This window comes from Porites lutea, chromosome 6 (assembly GCF_958299795.1).
Source record: "Porites lutea chromosome 6, jaPorLute2.1, whole genome shotgun sequence".
Classification (NCBI taxonomy): domain Eukaryota; kingdom Metazoa; phylum Cnidaria; class Anthozoa; order Scleractinia; family Poritidae; genus Porites; species Porites lutea.
The window spans coordinates 11,103,193-11,123,956 of NC_133206.1; the positions used below are offsets into that span (position 1 = coordinate 11,103,193).

Here is a 20,764-nt window from a genome sequence, read left to right on the forward strand (position 1 = left end):
AAATGACTGATGATGCGACAACTGATAGAATAGGTTCCATGTATTCGGCGATAAGCACTACTCTACTAGAAAGCCTTCCGTACTCTCGATTTAGCTTAATAGCCTGACTCGTAACGCGCACGGCGGGAGCAGGGGGTGATGGGAAGGGAGAAGAGAGGAAGACTCTCTTCCTCGCCTTCCTCCTTCCCATCACCCCCGCGCGCCCTTAGGGAGAGGTTGTCAGAGACGACTGGGGACGAATCAGCTTAATAGTTATGATGCCAAAAAAGGTGCAGGTGATATAAGCGAGTTTCTAATACTAACTTATCCTTTTTTAAGGACTAAGATGATTCAAGTACTTGCAAAGAGTAAGTAACAAAGATGCTACAAATGGGTAAAAATTGTGCGTTCGGTAAATCACTAGCGGTTGGTTTAAACACACGAGGCAATACGCATGTCAGAAAAATCACACGGTCCAGAGGAGTTTAGTTGGTTATTAGAGCTTAAGCAATGACGTCGGCGACGAGACAATGTGACAATGGTTTATTTTGATGACATTCCGTTACGCAACATATAGACCGCAGACCTAAAGAATGAGGGCTCCGAACATACCAAGATTGGCTTACCTCGGGACTCCGAGCCTCGTTCGGAAAGCGAACGTCACCCTCTGGGGGACAATCGTTGGTACCCAGACAACCAAAGTCGGCGCCATTCGACGATAACGCGACCACACTTGGAACACGATCGCAAGACGCTACGATCGGTGACGTTTATTTGAAGTCCTCTGTTACCTGTGGAAACATACGTAAAAGCGGTAACTTGTTGCGGTAACTCTTGTCTCCCATAAACAAAGGCCGCTAATGAAAAGTACGCTGTTGCTTCTGCGTACGTTGTATGTGCTTATCAGTGTTTCGTGTGTGTGACTACCAAGCAGCGCTTAAATTTAACCAGCAAAACTCTGGGCTGTGTAATACTACTTGAAAAGGGGTTGCTGTTTGAGGTTTTATATGAACTTAACTGAAAGTATAAGCAATCTATTTTGATACCGTAGTGAATTTAATGCCTGATATTTGTAAGGGACTTGCTCTTTCGCCGTTAAGAAATCTTTTCACTAGGTCAAATGAAAGGCAATTATTATCAGAAAGAGGCTAAGTTGTAAATTTTCAAACACTCGTTTTCAAAAAACGAGAACAAAAGTATGGCACCCACTCCTTCTGAATGAGGAGATACCTTTAAATCCGTTTTTTAGAGAAAAAATAGCAGATTTCTATTCGATAATCTTTTGGATAGGGGCGACTATGTTGAGGTCGTCACTTTAGTTCAAAAAGGCAACACTCAAGCTCTTCAAAACAGATGTAATGTATTTAATAAATTTCCAAGGCTATTCTTAGTACGTTACTTATTCCTTGACCGACAACCCGGCAGTCCAACACCACATCAGGCAGAGGTAAACCGCATGCTTGGGCCGGTGAAGATCCTGTTCAGTACCCAACCTTCGCGCAAAACATCTCATATTTCATCTCATCTACAACATCTGATATCTAAGTCAGCGATCTTAAGAAAATATTCCACACGGGAAACACATACCAGAAAAATCAGTTCATCTGCAACCATTTTCAAAAAGGCAAGCGACTTAAAACCATTATGTTCGTACTACAGAGATCACATTCCTGGAATTTCTTACTGAGGCGGGCCAAGTGGCGGGCACTATTGGGAAAGGTACCAGGCTCCCACCAAGCTTCTGTTTCAAAGCGAGGTTACGTGCGAAGCTATTGATATGAAAATGTTTCCTTATTCTCTGGCAAATAAAACTCATTTTCACAAGAAAGGTTGTGCACTTAGCCTCGTTTAGAAAATGAGAGTTTTTTGGAATTTGGAAATGGCCTATTGAACTGTTGCTTCCCAGATCGCAATAACTGTCACATTTCACATCGCAACGCATCTGATGGATAAAGCGGAAGAATAGTTTAACCGTCTGGCATTACACTATTACTCCAATGACAAAACTATCTATACAGACAATTTTTCGCGCAAAATCCAATATAGATACCAAGAGATCATGGCAGAAGTCGAGTGAAAAAAATCGCTCAATTTCTACTGCTGCTGCTGAAAGGAGTTTATGACGGCTACAGCAACGATAACGTCAAAAAAGGAATAAGTTGCAAAACAACAACTCACTCTTGCACGTTCACGACGCTTTTTTTGTACATTTCCTTTCCGTCACTGCAGGACTACAACGTGAAAATGCCTAATTTCAGGTTTAATGAAGAACGCAAACAAACGAAGACAAATCTTTCTTTCTCTTTCTTTCCTTGGGTATCACTCACTCCTCAACCTCTTCTGATCCAGGCTGGGACATAAGGCTCAAGGGTATCAGTTTCTATGAATTTCACTCCAAGAGAGTTCGCCCATATTTTACAAGTAAGCGAGTTGGAATAATCGTGCTGAAGTAGTCAATTCCTTAGTGGCGTTTTCGTCGGACGAAGACGGTAGGGTTCGATTGGCTGCGCCCAACTTATGGAATGCTCTTCCGCGTGAGCTTCTAGATATTCCAAACCTGCATACTTTTAAGAGCAATCTTAAGACGTATCTTTTTAAGTTTGCTTATGGTTGAATGAATTTTAATTGTTACATAACGATACTTTAGATTTTTATGGCGGAGGTGTATATATTTTTATTGTTTGGCTTATTGTAAATAGGTTTGTAGTTTTTTTTTTTCATGCTTTTATTACTAATGTAATGCGCATTTGATCATTTTTATGAATACCCGTGCAATATATAGAGGATATTACACGGTGCGCGATGATATGAATTTTATTTTCGAGTGGCAAAACAATATTTTACCAACGAGCGCAGCGAGTGAGTAAAATATTGTTTTTGCCACGACAAAATAAAATTCATATCTTCAAGCCGCCGTGTCATGTTCTTTTTATTATATAGACAAAAAGACATTGATAAAATAATAGAGGGAAATGACCGAAATTACGTCATCGATAAACTTACGTGTGAGATTATGGAAAATAAACCACTCGGGTCCCGGATGTAGTTTTTATGAATTTTACGAGTGGCATATTTTCCAGTAAAACACTCGTGTCCATATAATAAAAGTGATTAAATTATTATTATATAGCGCGCAACCTGAAAGGCTCACTTCGGATCCCGCGTAGAACTTTCTAGTTCGTTGCTAAATGTTGTAGGACAAGGAGATGCCTAAACATTCCAGAAAAGAAGCAGTTCTCCAAGTTCTAAAAGCAGCTTGTAAATTGCCCCGGTTAAGAAAGACTATGAAGCAAGTCAGTGAACTAAAGTATTCTACCCATAAGCAAATGGGAAAAAGGTTTAAAAACGCAGGCTAATGGAAAAACAAACAAACAAACAAAACAAAAAGATGATCACGTGATCCCCCTCTCATTGAATAAAACCTGCTCATATCCAGGGCTTCATGTATATTTGCTTTAGGTATGGATTAATTAGTATAAAATGACAAATTGAAAGCGATGTACATCTGTAGGTCCTATTCGTAGCAAAAAACATATATTTTATGTATTCCTCCTTATTAAATCTGCAGTTAAGTACCGTATTTCCTCGAATAATAGCCGGGGGGCAACTATTTCTTTTTTCGCGCGAAAAGGGGGCGATTATTCGAGGGAAGGCGATTGTTTGAGGGAGGCGCTTTTTTCAAATATTGCTTACTGGAAGTCGTGCCCTAAAAATTTTGTTTTATTTTCCCATTAAATCCAAAAATAGTCACATCAAATAAAATAAACATGGGATTTTGAAGTGTTCCAACTTTAGAACCTTGATTAATTTTCATCGCTTGAATCGAGCGTCTGAATCGTCACTAATCAGTTTTGCTGCCGCGATCACATTGCACTTCAACTTGACAAGGAGAGGATAAAAGGAAGAGAGGATGGCGAGAGGAGCGGGAGGGGGGGGGGGGGGGGCGATTATTTTAAATATTCCGTCAAAGGGGGGCGATTATTCGAGGGACGGCTATTATTCGAGGAAATACGGTATACAGACCTCCGGAAATTTTGCGATCCATCTTTACAGACCTAACAGATCATAATCATCATACGCACACGCGTTGTCCTGGCAAGAGAATTCCTCATTCAACCACCTTTAAAAACCTTCGTTTGGATTGAAAACTAATTTGTCTTAAAAGGAACACATACAAGTTAATTGAAACCCGCAACGCTGGAAATAACATTAGTCTGAAGTCTGAAATATCATCCGTCTCTTCGCCTCACCCCCCAACGGGCGGCATTACAAGACAGACTAGAAATAACATATACTAGCCCCCCACACAGGCGTTTTTAGGGAGCTCGTTTTTCATCCCTCCCCACAAACGAGCTCCCCTAAAAAAGCCTGCGTGGGTGGCTAAGCATATACCCACTTAAGCAAATAATCACCTCTGCGGCTTTCAACCAGCTGTCAGTCCTTTTCATTTTACATCTATTATACAAAGTTGCCTTCGTCAAAATTTAGCGAGAAAGAGGAAAAATGATATGCCTTGCTATTTTTACACCATATTTTTCTTGAATCTAGCTTCTCATTTGTAATGTTGAAAGAAAATTCTTGACAAAATTCTTTACGGTAAAAGACGAATTAAAAACAAGACATGAAAACAAAATGCTAATTTTTCCCCTCATTAATCTTTTCTAGGAAAGGAATTAAATGAAGACACCTTTCAAGGAAATGATTGTCTATACAATCTCAAAGATCAGCCAATCATGAGAAGCAGACTAAGCAGTACACAAATACAGCCGTTTGGTTTAATAAGAGGTAAAAATCTGACCCTTCAGTATCACGTTTAAGAACTTCTTACCTCAGTTAGCAAGGCTGAGGCTGTTATCTACAGCTAGAGGGGAAAACGCCACTTCCGTCGAACACAAAAAGATGCAAGCGAAAGCGAGTATGGCGTTGCAAGTTTCTTATATCTGGCGTGTTAGTCGAGATGGTAAGTAAAGCGATCGAGTCCAGGGTTTTTTTTTCCGTACAAAAGTTCACAACTACTGGAACACTTCGAAACAGTGCAGTTCAATTCAATTGCTAACATAGTGTGACAACGATTTTTCGTAAGAAGTAAATGGATGTGACACACCGGCAGGGTTTTCGTATGAAGATATTTCAGTGCAACCAAGAAGAGTAACGTTTACCTTTCCTACCACTTTTACAGTCTCACAGCAGAGAGGTTTTCTTTAACGGATTGAATATTTATTCAAAAATCTTTAGGAGAGTAAAATCACTTTCATGTAAATGATATATATTTATTTCGAAATATAAGGAGAGTGTACAGTTCACGTCCCACGTTACTGTCACATTGTCGCAGGGAGTTTTCGTGTTACGAAGTACACGATCTAATTTTAAAGGGTTGAACCCCTAACTGCTGGAAGTCGCCGATTATTTAAATAGTGAAAATAAACAATCCAAAGATCACAAAAACTACGCAGGGTTCTGTGTACACCGATTTCAATTTTTCTGGAGCGGCAAACCTATTTTTTCTTTGAAGGAAGACGGATAAAGGCCGAACAGCCCAGTTATGAAAAAAAATTTCTTTTCGGCATGGGCACATAGACAAAACTATATTCTTTACAAACACTTACACGGTTACGCCAAAATAATAATTGTATTTTAAGAGCCGCGATACACAGCAACAAAGTCGTATGTACAATTAGCTGGAGGCGGATAAACATTTGAAAGTGCATCACCTTTCCGAAACTTCAAACCATATTTCAGGGATTTTATCTATAACTAACTATCGACACCTGATCTTTAGAAGTGAAGAAAAAAACAGGCTAAGGGGTGTTTTCTGTTGAAATTCAAATATTAGGCCGGCAACCATAGGTCAGCATTTGACTTCATTTAAAGACGAATCATAACTATGACAAAATTCTCGAATCTGATTGGCTATCAACTGCCCTGATTTCAGCCTTAATTGGACAATTTAATAGGACAGTACGCGTCATGCCTAAGTAATTGGACAGTACGCGCCATCACGCGCGCTTAAATGGCTTCTTTTCACTACTAGCATAAAAAAATTGGAATTTCTTCTGTTTTGATTTTAAAAAAGGGCTGATATATCACAAATTTTGTTAAAGTTATGATTAATTGGTAACAAAACTCCGTGTCGTCCAATTCAGTCTGTAATCATACTCGTGATTAAACAGATCGGACTCCCGCTACGCGGTCGTCCGATTTTGTTAATCACTCGTATGATTACAGACCGAATTGGACTCCACTCAGTCCTGTTACCATTACAAATACGGCGGAAATACAGTATTACGCCACGGTAACTGCATTTACTGACGGAAGTTTTCTCGCCTTAATGTTGCCCTTATTCTTGTTTAAGCTCTGAAGATACTCCTAGGAAGACTGGTGTACGTGGAGGGACTTGCCACAGATGCCGCAGAAATAAGTGAATTAATAAAAACCGAGTAAGATAATCATGCCAGGGGCACCCAACGAGAATATAGTTCAAAACCACTTAAACATAGCATTGTTCAACGTACTTTAGTATCTAAACGGTAGATATAGGCATATTTTTATCCCCTAATAATTTTTTATCTGTGCGGATTTCCTAGCTGAAAGTCTAGCGATCCGAAAATTATAGGGATCAAAACTTACCTTTTCGAAAATTTCAGCCAGAAAAAAGGCTCCCGAAAATTCTGGGTGACGTTTTAACAGTAAAAATCCGTTAAAAATGGGCAATTATAGTAGTTTTTAGATGTTCGAAAATCCTAGCAGAGGCATGCAAGCAAACAATGTTACATCAAATGTCCGGAAAATTCTAGATCTCAAATCGTCTTCCGAACAGATATTTTCCGAAAATTGTCGTTGGGTGCCCCTGCTTCATCTCTTATACTCTAAGTTATTTTTCTGCCCCCGGTTCCTCTTAGGAAGTTCAGGATAAGTTACCGCTTTCTATTAGCAATTTTTAGTTGAAATTCGTTGTACTTGTCCCTTAAAGCTTTCAGCAAACAAGATCGTTTCGTTTTTTCTTCAATACAGCTGCTCAAGTGTGCGTAAGGAAAACATTGGATGCCGAGATGACACGTGGTACAAAAAACGTCAAATTTGACAGGCAATAATTCCAGAAGTTTATATCGCCAAAATGGCCATGTCTTAAACAGTCCTAGCAGCAAGAAACAACAACCGTAGGTTCTATCCAAGCCTCCAGACTGATGAAATCTGTATTCGTACGGGGCAACGGCTGTGCGGACACCCCCGGGACACAGTCGCCGCGAGTTTTAAAGCGATGCGCGCAAGTCACACAGGAAACGCGCGTCTTCCTCCCTTGCGAGTATCGTTCTGATTTTTCCCGCTTCATTATTTTCCTTTTGCGTATGAGACGCGGGCCAGGTAGTAAATTGATCGGAAAACATCGCTTGCCGAGACAGCCTAATATAAAACTGGTACAGGTGAAGCAATTCGATAGAGCAAATGGCAACAAGTTGTTTGGTATGGTGTGGTGTGCACAATAGCAAGGATGGACATAGATTGCAGTTATCGAATTATTTTTTAAGATCAGGCAAATTCAAGCGGCCATTCTCAGTTTGACATTCTGATGGTCAAGCTTTCAATTTTGTAGGTCAGCTCAGTTTTGTGTTTGGTTGGTTTACTTTTATCGCTCTGATGTTTCCCGCTTCATTATTTTCCTTTTGCGTGTGAGACGCGGGCCAGGTAGTAACTTGATCGGAAAACATCGCTTGCTGGAGAAGTCAACGATAAACTGAGATAAAGAACAACAGAGCTTATCGTCGCTGCTTGGCAAATTGGTCGCCAATTAGTCATGCACATGAAAAAGCGACAACGAAACAGTCCCGGATTGCATGAACCATCTTTCCACATGGGATTAAAGAGTATTTGACAAGAAATGTTTTCAAACTGATTTTGGCCCTTAGATATGTTTAATTAACAATTCTAAACTTTAATTTCTTGAATTTTGGCCGTCCAAAAACTTCTTTTCTTCTCGAGAAATGTCCCAGAGAATTGTTTTGTGTTTTTTGAATTAAGCGATGTATTTGCCTGTAAGAAACGTACGGCAAAGCAAATGAAGATTGTGAAGATGATTGGGGAGTTGTCGACAACAAAAATCCTTCATATTTGCCGCCATATTGTTATTAGGCCATTCCGGCCCGAGTTCCCCCGTGCCACTGTTTCAAAGAGAGGCCATTGATCGGAAGCCATTGATCGGAAATCGAAGCCATTGATCGGAAATCGAAGCCATTGATCGGAAATGTTTTTTAATTCTTCGGCAAATGAAACTCATTTTCACATAAAAGGTTTTGCGCTTAGCCTCGTGGTTTGGGAACTCCAAAAAATCTAGATTTTTTCAAATCATTCTACGTCATACTTGGCCCCGCGATAGGACGGACATTTTTGGAGGGAAATCTGCGTGTTTTGAAGACGAAAAAACAGGTTTTGCAAGATTCTGACGAGTTTAAATTTCGAATACATATATTATACATACTGAAAAAAAGGTGTCATATACACTTTAAACAACATCAAAGGTTGGAAAGTTAACAGTAGCCACACGAGGAATAGAGGATAGGCAACGACAACGTGACTGAACCTCACAACTGCTCACTCTAACAGTAAGTACAATATAATTCTACTAGATGACTCTACTAATTTGACGCCATATTCGCCCAATAAAAAACATAAATAAAGACTTGAACCAGTTGTTGGCGCTTCGACTTTCAATTTCAAAATTCTACAGTGAGACTATTAAAAAGAACAGCTACCGAGTAAAACACACCTGATCACAGAAAATGTAAAGCTAATTTAAAACACTTTTAATCGTGTACTTTTATTAAATTCGCACTTGTACTTGATACAAAGGAATTAGGACCCTTTTTAGAGCATGCAGCTCCTTAGTTAAGTGCAAGAACACTTTCTCGTGTCTGTATTCCTGAGTTTCTCCAAACAAAGATATCTTTTTAGCTTAATGTCTGATATGTGCGGAAAAGGGCAAGACCAGGTTTGCACGCAACTGCAAAGTCTGCGATGTTTCGCCTGCTTGCAAAAAATCGCAAAATTGCAAGCGCAAACCTTGACATATCACCAATTCTTTGGCCTGAAACCGTTTTAAGGCAATGGATTTACCGTGATAGATAGATAGATAGATAGATGGAAACTTTATTAAAGTGTCAAAGCCGTCTAGCCAGGGAAAAAAGAATCCCTTACTAATTTGGGTGTCGTGGGCGCTTAATTCAAATTTGGGATAAGAGGAAATTCGAATTTAGCGTCAGCCTAAAGTGAAGAGGGCCCCGCCCAGCCAATTTTATCCAAATGGAAGCCAGATAGGTAGACGTTTATGTTGTAACATGATTAAGCCTGCATGTTCGAAGCAACATTTAGTACCTAAGTCAAAAAAAAATAATAATAATAAAAAAAAGGGGGGGGGGTAGCCTGCGTAGCAACATTTCAGGTAAAGGGGTGAGGAAAGGGCTGCTTGAATGGGAGAGGCCATGAGTGCAAAATTTACTAAGGTCGCGTATTGGAGGATAGCAACTGCTTGTAAGATACGGTGGTGTAAAGATATTGACACGCTTTCGAGTCACAAGAAAACTGTTTCGAGCCAGGTTGACGAAATGTTGAGAGAATAAATCCGCCACCGATAAGGTAGAGCTGTTTTTGAGAGAACCAATCAAGTGACTCAAGGACGACGTAACAGCATAGATAATTCAAGTAGAATCCTTAACACGTGCGTTGAGTTGGCTGCGGGCACTGAGTTTATTCTACATTAAAGAAATAGGTAAGTATTAAGCAAATATTGACAGTCGTTTATAAACAAATCCGATTTTTATAGCAGGAGGGAGTCAAATTGTGAGCCCAAGTAACAGCTTTGTTTTAGACGCAGTGCAGATGCGATAATGTCGCCGTTTAACACATCCACAACTGGATTTTCGGGAAAAAGCTGGTCAAACAATCTCGTCTGAAATCATCTAAAAAGTTTACGCGACAAAACAAAAGAAAAAAAAGAAAAGTAGCTCACTTAGGTTTCATTGAACGGAGCGCGAATGTCAGGCATATTTATTTAACGGTTACCGAATGATACAACATAAATCGAGTATGTATTCACTTTAGCAACAGTATCCTTTCACTTTCAATGACGCGTTTCCCAATTCTTCTACGAGAACGCTTATAAGAATACCTAACTTAAATGACCATTAACCCAATACAAACTAAAAACGGATGAAACAGCCCAACAAAGTTCAAAAGTAGGCTTATCTATGCAGAGTGGAAAGTCTTAAGATTGAACCGAACGATGGATACGTAGAAATAGGGCTTCGTAGTCACTGATCTTGTTTTAAAAAAATAAAACATAATAACACAATAAAATGATCATAACGGCAATTTTCAGTGTCTTGATGGTGGGCTCCAACGTGCATTAGTAAGACCTTACCTCCACAAGCCTCGATGGTAAGGGACTCAGTGCATTTGCATATATAAAGCAAAACACTTTTAACACAAGTTATAACTGTTCACAACTCTTGCTTTTTGCAGCAATTTTGAAGATGTCCGGCTCACCACAGAACGGAAATGTAAGTTAACTTTGTGAGTTTTAATTTTAGTATTAATGTAGTACATCTATCACCTAATCGTTGTTTTCATAAACCATCACTACCTGTGTACTCTTCGACAAAATCAAATAATGATATTTCAAGAAATCGAAAATACACTTTAAGAAAAATAATACTTGACAAATTGAAAGTACAATGTGAGCTTTGAACATTTTTCTTTTAAGCCTATGAACAAAAAACAGAAAAGACTATAAAAGTAAACCAACCAAACACAAAACTGAGCTGACCTACAAAATTGAAAGCTTGACCATCAGAATGTCAAACTGAGAATGGCCGCTTGAATTTGCCTGATCTTAAAAAACAATTCGATAACTGCAATCTACGTCCATCCTTGCTATTGTGCACACCACACCATACCAAACAACTTGTTGCCATTTGCTCTATCGAATTGCTTCACCTGTACCAGTTTTATATTAGGCTGTCTCGGGGCACTACAGCTTGGACATTAAAATGTATTCTTCCACGCTTAGGATTGACCAGGGCCTAAAATTCAACAACATTTTCAACTTAACCTTTGCAAAATACTGAAATACAGACAACAGCAAGCACTGTTGAAGACGTCTCATTTAAACGATCATCGCAACAGATGATTTGGACAATGATGTTACAGTGAATTATGATCACTTGTCTCCATTACTGACTCTGGCAGCGAACACGTTAAGAGGTCGACCTTGTGATATTTAGACGGTACTCAGCTACCCTGAGATATTAACTTTACACCTTTTACACAGTGAGTAACTTGGTACAACTGAACCGTTTTTAACTCTCACAAAAATAGAAAACAACAGTCCTGAACCGACGCACTTTGTTACATACTTACTTTCACTGAACTGAAACATATTAAAGGAAAAAAGAAAAATGTACCCTCACAAAACAGAAACTGGACAAAGAGAAACAATGGTCACTACCTCCCTCTGTTTTGCTCTCTGGAGTTATTTTTTCCTGTCTAAAAATGTTTAATTTTGTTCCCAGAAATTATGGTAATAAACATAGTACCCCCGCCCCCACCTCCTCCACCTACCTTTCGTTGCACTCTTTCCTAGCCAAAAAGCTGGCGTAAACAAAATATTTCAAGACAGATAGCATTTCGCTGAAAAAGTTTGGTTTAAGTGCTGACATAAGTTGGTTTCTTTACATCTCCCTTTCAGCTTGTGCAAGCCGCCAACCGTAACAACGAGTAAGTCAGTATTTCGGTGCAAGCAGTGTTATCTTCTGTTAACCATTCTTAATGTTGTTATTTACTCTGAATTTATATCCTCACTGCAATACCTTGGTGTGTAAAGCACATGTGTTATAGTCTGCAGTGTTCTTACTTGGTGACAATTTTTTTGTCTGGTTCTCGTTATAGACAAATGGTGCATGAAGTACAGTTGCTGGCATACGTACCAAATAGCCTGGATCAGGTATTCGATCAGGTACACCCAATGAAGTTTATTCCAGTACAAACATCATGTGATGAGTATAAATACAGCTTATTCTGGCCTAGAACGATTAATGACTGGAACAGTTTACCGCCAAATATCATAAACATGACCTCAATAAGTAATTTTAAAGCTGCTGTAAATAATTATATCTCTGCTTAAGTTTTAGTTTTCTTAACTTAATTATTAACTGATTGTTATTTAGTTCCTCATTACTATATCACAATTATTTATTACCTTATTTGCACATATTTATTTATTCGTTTTTATTCTTGTACTTTGTACTGGAATTTGCTAGATGTCCTTAAAGGATTTTGCAAATAAATCGTGTAGATGTAGAAACTATTATAAACGCATTCAAATTGCAACAGTTTGTGTCAATTATAGCTTCCTCTCTGTGTGATCAGTGGCCCGCAATAATTAGATGACCAGAAACAGGTGACTCGTTTGTTTGAACTAATTTTCAAGGTCATGGCCTACAATTATCAGATAAATGAGATGGCAAACAGCTTAAGCTAGCCAGCCAGCTCTCATATCTCTCTCTGGTATGAGACCAGATATGGTTTGTGTGACCTTGTACGATGGGTCCAATTTTTGTATCTTTTTTTTCATATTGTGCAAATTGAACTAAATAGGCTCAAACCTTAGCTTTTATGCACATGCATGACAAGCTGCACTGAATCTATACTGTACAAGATCTCAGTCCAATATTTATGAACTGAATACCGAAAGCAAGGAGGGTATTTTTGTATTTCTCACAAGAATATGCCTGCAGTTAGTATGGACTGTTATATCAATCATATTTACCAAAACTGTGAAGGTGCTATTCTCTTCTTTCATCCTTAACTTCTCTTATTGAAAGAGATTTTTTCAAGACTTAGGTTACAGGTGCTGTAAGCTATCTAAATCATAACTAGAGCACATCCAATTTGAGTGTGTTCATAATAATGACTCAGATTTTAACTCAGGTTATGGCCTCTGTCATAATAAAGTTTAAAACAATAATAATAATAAAATCTGCCATTCATTGTCTAATTCACCAGTAAAACATGGACTTTGTATACTGAAACTGTTTATTACCTTATTGTAGGTGCCTGGAGATGAAAGGAATAGAGGAAGGTAACAAAATTCCACAAAATAATTATTAATGATATTTTAGCATAAAATAAAAGTTAATGTTGGCAAGCATTAACCTGTAAGCCTGCAGATCACTGCGGTTTACTCCATGTGGTATTTCCTTATTTAGCACTGTGCCTTAGTGAATTCACACAAAAGGTAGTTATGAAATTACTACCAGCTCAGTTTTCTTCATATTTTGTGATATAAATGTCTTCAAAGCAATTTTAATCATGCAAAAATCTTTCAATCTGACAGAATACAGGGAGGTTCTCATAACAAATTGACTGCTTATTATGCATGCAGTAATGCAGATTTGAATTTGATACTGGCTGTGGCAACAACTAACAGATTCATGTTTCAAATAATCAATTCATTAATGGAATCTATGGGGGTATGCTTGACCTGGCATGACTGTAAGGTGCCCACATTATCAAAAACTAACCCACTCAAGCACCCACTCATTCAACACTAACCTTGCAACACATAGAGATCATTTCACCTACATTATCATTCATTCAAAATATTTCTCCATTTCTGATCAGCTTAAATCCCCTGCCTGTTTCAGGCATTTCCTCAATAACAGTCCCACTAACATAAGTGCTATAAATACTGCCAAGGGTAAACAATGGACATCACCATCATCATCATCATTATTATTATTATCACCCTCCTCGATCGATCAGCATAACATTCTTCATATCATAATTTGCATAAAACAATAATACTAAATATTGTCACTTTCAATTAAGTCGGTTTTTAAAAAATTTCCAATTTTCCCCTACCAATAATTGTTACACTGTATGCTTAGTGCTGTTAAACTTTAATTGTGTGCCATTCAGAGACTGTGTGTTTTATTTAACCATCCCTCATTTCAAATTTATTATGGCAAGAAATATGAGGGCACAGGGGCGGATCTAGGGGGAGGGTGCAGGGGGTGCCCCCCCCCCCCCGAGATGACCTGCGGTTTTCTAATACAACTGGTATTCTACCAAAAAAAAAAAACTATGTGGTTTATTGGTGTTGAAGTAGAGCAGGAGACGAGTGCACCCCCTCCTAAAAAAAAAATCCTGGATCCATCACTCTGAGATTCTTCCTATTTTTATCAGGCACTAACTAGAAAATACCAAAAAGTGGGCATCAATGAGCAGACGCTTGCCCTATCGCTTCCTACAGCATGCTGTGCACCTCTTTAACATTTTTCTGTGGACATCCATGTGCTGGGTATACAATAACGCCTAGAGGCCTGTGTTCCTTCACCCCTTTTAGCAAAGACTAACTAGCCTGAACCATGCTCTCCCTGTATCTTTACAAGAAAAAATTCACAAAAAAATGCCCGATCGCATGTCAGCAGTACAAAAACAAAAGCTCCTTGTCATCTTGCCAATAAGATTCTTTTTGTCTCTAAGATACTAAGGGTTCAAAGAGAATGTTGTCTCTAATTTGTAATCTCAAAATGTCATTAGGTTGACTAGAATCTCCCTACCATTGATATCTGGTTTCTGATTATTATTGTTTTTCCTTAGCAGAGAAAATCATCTATGGGCAGGAATCCCTATGAGCTTAGAGGTACAGACTTACATTAGAACTGATGTAAATACATTAATATTTATTAATAATTAGAATAGTAATCAATTAAAATTATCATACACAACCAGTACTTATATTAATAGCTCCCTTAAAAAAATTACCTGCACATGACTTTATAATAATTTCCCATATCCCTTATAAAATAATTAAGTAGTACATGTAGTCACAGCTAGTGCAGGTCCAACAGTAAATAACAATATTATTATTCATGCTTTAACACTTTATAGACCTCTCTTTAATTTACATGAAAAGCATACATGTGGTTCATATCTAGAGTTCTGCCACTCGTATTAAACACTGATGGGCAATTTAATGTTACATCACAACAGACAAAAGCATATTAATCAATTCACCAAATTTATCAAAAATACTATTACAAAACACGAACTTAAAAGGAGACCTATGAACCTGTTACCTCGCCAAAATGCTGGCAAGTCAGAAAGTACTGACAAAATGGTTGAAACCTGGCCATATTATAAGAAAAAGACATGACTTGAAAAAAAAAGAAAATATTATGAACACACTCTGATTTCTGGTCAGCAGAAAAACCTGTAATGTACTTGGTGTAACACACACAGATCAGAATTGCCCTCTGTAAATTAAGGTCAAACTATCTCAGAAGAAAAAGCACTTGGGCACAAAAAATTGAAAGGAAAAACAGGTTGCACATGAATGAATAACTCAAATAATGTACAGTTTTGTATGTGGTTTAGTCTGTTAAAATCAACTTGCAGGTAAAGTACCTTTTTGAGTGATGTCAAATAAGCTTATATTTAAGGCTATCTTGATTGAAGGGTTGGAAAGACTGTTTTTTGATTCACTAATTCTTCATCAGACTGCTGTTTTCATCTGAAAGATTGTACACTAGAAAAACAAAAATTATGTAGTACACAATGAAAGTACTTTTAACATGAGAGATCTATTCCAAACAGTTCATCACAAGCTTTCGTTCTTTTCTCAGCTGCAGAAATCTAGGAGGCCACACAGTCCCTGATACATTTGGTAAGTTGCACTCCACAAAAGTATGGTTACTATACAATATTTAATTGTGTAATAACAGAGTACATGCACGAAAAAAGCACTCTGCTGACTGCAGAATCGCTAATACAACATATAATATATGCCTGAGTGGCAAGCTGTAAAATTGACTCTCTTTGCACCCTCGCTGGGTAACCAATGGGTATGTGGGTGACCCTTCTACCTGGGATAACCTGTCTCCATATAAATGGGACCTTAGTCTTAACTTACTCCCTAAAAGGACATGTAAAAAAAAAAAAAAGTCCTCTAAGAGGACATGAGGTTACTGGTGCTGAATAACTGCCATGACAATGGTGAAAATAGGGTTCTCAACTCTTTCCTTTATGCCACATAATAGTCTCAGGTACTGATTAAAGATGTGTAAGGAATGGGTAAAGAATCAATAATGTTGAACATAAATGAAATAACGGAATGTTTTTGTTTGATGTTGGGATAACACTCAGCAAAAGACAAAGTCTTTTTATCAATACTTGTAATTAATTCATCTTAAAAGGTAGTAATTAAATATTAATAATTAAGGGAAAATTTGGAACACAACATTAAAAGAAATGACAACACCAAAAATATCAATAAAAAGGAAACATGTAAGAGATTCTGGCCTTTTCCTTAAAAAAGCTGTAATGTAAACAGTAGACATTCTCTGGAACTGATAGCTGCTCTGGCCATAATTTATAGCATATTTATAGTTGTCAAACAATGCAAACACATTGATCTTTAAACAATCATCTTTTCAATCAAAACCTTTCAGAAACAACTTAAAGCCCTGCAATCTTGACAATATTTTTCCGTGTTGGGTGAAAGCCGTACCTGGTCAAATGAGAAAAAAAGATAGAAAACTCAAAAGATTGTCCATACTTGCCAAAATACCCAAACTTGGCATGTTGAATCACAAGGGAAAACAAGACTGCAATATTCTACATTTTGGCTACTGACTTGGATGATTGCCTGCCTCATTTTTGGCCTGGTGAATTTGCTCCATGCTGTACACGATGCAAACAAAAAAAAATTTTCAGAGACTTCCCAAAATCCACTAAGTGTACAACTTCATAGCTAATTTTCACATAGAAAAACACACTAGGTCACAGTAACACAATCAGCTATTATTTGACAACTTAGCATCTGATCTGAGGGGTCGCGGGTTGAAACCCCGGGAAAGCAAAAAAAAGAATAATTATTTATTCCTCAATAAATTAAAACATTTAATTCTAGCAAAAAGAACTCTAAGTGATCTTGAGATATCTTGAAATGTTTCCAGTCTCACTTTGTGAAATAGGTGAAAGAGCCAAAAAGTCACAGACTTACATACCCAGTGACATAGCGGTGACTGTGGCTTAAGAAGCCAGTAACCTCAAAAAATCATCACAGCAATGACTGCAGCAATTACATAGACTTGGGTTTATTGTGTTGTAAATAATTATTATAACGACCCATGGTCTTATAGTTGTTATTTTTCGTTTCTCGTTGTATCCAAGAGCACATAAGCCAGACTTTTAAAAGACATGTCACATATTTATACCTGTGTTACTTATGCTGTTCCAAGCTTTTGTACAGTTAAACCAGTCTCTTGACCACCGCAACTGTAAATTAAAAGATGTTCAACCTCACAGCAGATAAACCTAGACTTACTCTACTACTATCAGTCTGCAATCTGTTTTGTAGTATACAGGCAATTATCTGCTAAAATGAGAAATCATCTCTCAAAGAGACCGCAGAGCATATTTTGGTTTGGTAGTGCAAGCTTATCTAGGGAGATGCCAGAGGCATGCTCCTCTGGACAAGTCTGAAAGTTAGAGTTTCTGAAATCATCAGAAATGTGTTTATTTCTATCAATCCTGAGAAAATTTTGTCAAATTCTTATGCTAGTCCAGTTAATTGGCTATATGAAGGAGGTCATTCAATGAACCATGGCACGCTGATTTAAGGCAAGGCTCTTCACTTCATTCAATATATCTGAAAAACTTTGGATCTGTTTCCCCTTCATCAGAACCTTGAATATTTCCAGCTGGGGAGGAAGATAGTAGTACTCAATGTCTTTTTTGATCTTCTGAATAATTTTATTTTTCTTTCACAAACTTTATTAATTGAGGAAAAATATTTGTCATCATTAAGAAAGTTAACAAGAACACTTTCCAAGTTTTTATATTATGCTGTAAAACTCCGCTGATCAAAACGTTGACTTTGTTAATAGCAGAAACAACATTCTGTTTGCAACACCAATAATTTATTGCCCATTCACTGATGGAAACAAAACTTCTTTAGCTAACGTCTAATTGTCTGAACTTAACTGGTAAAAATAAAGAAGTCAAAGAACAGATATAAAAAATGACGCTAATGGGTAGACATGATCAAAGCACTTTGAGAATAGAGTTCAAATGTATGATGCGATTTCAAATCAAGTGATACTATAAAAACATGGGAGAGCAGGAAATTTGCATAATGCTTAACATTGCTTCTAACACAAAGACTTTAAAGGATCAGCAGGGAGAATAAAGGGAAACAAGCCAACGGGGAAAAAAAGTGTACAAAGTTTAAAAGTAAGGCTTTGCCGTAATTAGAACTCACTCCCTCTAAATCTACCACAACTGAGGTTAGATCTTTGACCACTGTGCCATGCAGCCACTGATTATATATATATATATCTATTGTTATGCTAAAATTATTATACTTGAGCATTTTTCTCTGACATGAACGCTGTTTGAAGTTGGTGGAACTGTATTTATCATAAATTCAAAAATACGTTTGAAGAAAATTAACTTAAAGGCTTATTTCAAAGCAATTCGATCTGCATTATTTCTGTGTTTATTCACTCTCGGGTTCAATGGTGGGTGGATGTATGGAGCTCAAACCAGCCTTTGATTGGATCAATCGGTCACATTGATCGGCGGGGAAAGAACCAATTCACTATTGGTATGCCTTGGTGTAATAAGAATTCAAAGGTACAGATTTTAGGGAAAAGCAAGCCTTTGCCGATAAAAAGCCGAAGTGAAACGCACTTTTGAATAAAACATGATAGTGCACCACAGCATTTGCATTCGCACTTGAAGTAGTGTTGCCTGGCAACCGTAAAAGGCACCCTGATGTCACAATTGGATGATGTCTACTGCAGACACCCAAGAGATATAATAGAAATATTTGCAACTCGAGTTTCTGCCTTGCTGTGCGATCAACACGTGAGCGGCATTGCATGTGCGACAAATTTATAAACCTTGCAAGGCTTGGAATTATTTACAACTTTATTTTTTACTGTGTTGTGCTAACACGGACCATTTCTGACTGAAAACCCTCTTCTTTTTTTACAGGGAGAAGTGGAAAAGATGATAATGTTTCAACTGTATTCAATTCTGGACAAATGTTTATTTTATGGTAACTTCAAATACAATACGCTTTTCAACGAAGTTACACAAAATAATGGACGTTCATTTTAAATATAACTATTTCTAAAAGTTTGACATGATATTAATCGTGTTATTAAAATACAATAATTGGTAATATTGTGTTATAGAGCGTTTTCACATGACGTCATGGCGGCTATATTGGTGTTCCAAAACAATAAAACAGCAGCCATGTTGGTGTAACAAACTTTGTAAACTTATCCTTTTGTTTCAAATAATTTGCATAGATGGAGGTCACGTGAGTGAAAACGCTCTATTATTTGATTAAGATTTGATTTTAATTAATCCTTGTACAAAGAAGATGGAGTAAGAGACAATTAGGCCATAAGATTTACTGTAAAAAGAAAACAATGAAATGAAAGGGGTGAGCTTGGAAGTTGAGACCATTAGAAGCAGAATTAGTATTAATTTGTGCTTATAAGGTGATTTAGATTTTTTTATACATAAGGCATATGATTTTTAAAAGCAATAAAACTCCTTCTTAGACTTTCACATTTTGGTTCTAATTGTGGTTTTTTCCTTACAAACTTAAAGAGGGCCACTGTGCAGTAGAGCCACAGTCAGAGGTTTTCACTTGTTTTTTTTTTATCAATTTCACCTCTATAATTGAATTAAAACAGTAACCTTGTCAAGATGTACCTGTACTGGTGCAATACATACACTGTGCTTGGCATTAATAATGCAGGTCTGCATAATACAGAATTGACTGTAAAATTAGAATAGAAGTTGAAAACAGTCACTAATTGGCCACTGACCTATTGTTGACTGCTGACTGCCCATTAAAATCATGGAAAGAGCAATTTGGAGGAAAATGGCTTGAATAAAATGATGAATTCCTCGGCAAGCCATGTAATGCTTTCAGCTGCTGCTTTTTTCATAATTACAAGGTGACTCCAGAGATATGCACAACTGGACTGAAAAAGAATAACCACAACACAATCAGTCATTAAAATAATGATGAATATGATGAAATTCTTGTAATAAACTGCAGAATGAAGAAATACAGTTACAGTTACAGTTTACGATGCAACTAACTGAATGCTATGATCTCCTTGCATTATTTCACGCTTGTGAAAAATTTAAAGTCAACTTATAGGCAGGTCTAATCCAGGCTCAATTACCAGTTACTGTTCAGGAAATGACCCCTGACTCCTCCCCCCAAAAAGGGATGGACACCTGGGTTTGCTATTGTTGATTTCCACCAATCAGATAGATAATTGCCTGCTCAATTGCATCAATTATTTTTCCCGATGCAGTTTTCAAACAGCTGATGCAAAGGTGTTTTTTTTTGGGGGGGGGGAGGGGGGTGGGGGGGTGGGGGTACTTCCTTATAAGAGGCTAATGGGGATGTGCCGCTGGATGGGGTCGCATTTTTATGACTGGATTGACTATAATGGGGTTGCTGTTTCAATAGAGTTACTAGAATGGGGTTGCACATTTTCTGATTTTTGGCGTAAGAAAGTTCTTCACATTTATGGTTAGCAAACGGACCAGAATGTTTGTACTGTAGGTGCATGAAAAGTAAAGTGTTCTTCATTCAATTTAAAAATGGGTCACTTCATTTTATGATGACCTATTTAAAGGTTTGATAAGGTAGATACATAGATAGAAAGTGGCTAAATTGGGACCGTGAAAATTA

At 37.6% G+C, this 20,764-nt stretch overlaps 2 long non-coding RNA genes across 2 annotated transcripts in view; one reads left to right on the forward strand and one right to left on the reverse strand.

Moving 5' to 3' along the window:
• Nucleotides 1–587: 587 nt before the first annotated feature.
• Nucleotides 588–20,764, reverse strand: part of LOC140942261 (uncharacterized) — a 33,130-nt gene continuing 12,953 nt past the window's right edge. The window contains exons 3-4 of the long non-coding RNA XR_012166517.1: nt 19,881–20,039; nt 588–770 (exon numbers count right to left, since the gene is read on the reverse strand). This is a non-coding gene — a long non-coding RNA (uncharacterized lncRNA). The remainder of the gene's footprint in view (nt 771–19,880; nt 20,040–20,764) is intronic.
• On the forward strand, nt 4,784–7,361 carry LOC140942403 (uncharacterized). Its single transcript, XR_012166542.1, has 3 exons — nt 4,784–4,939; nt 6,332–6,416; nt 6,991–7,361. It is a non-coding gene; the product is annotated as an uncharacterized lncRNA (long non-coding RNA).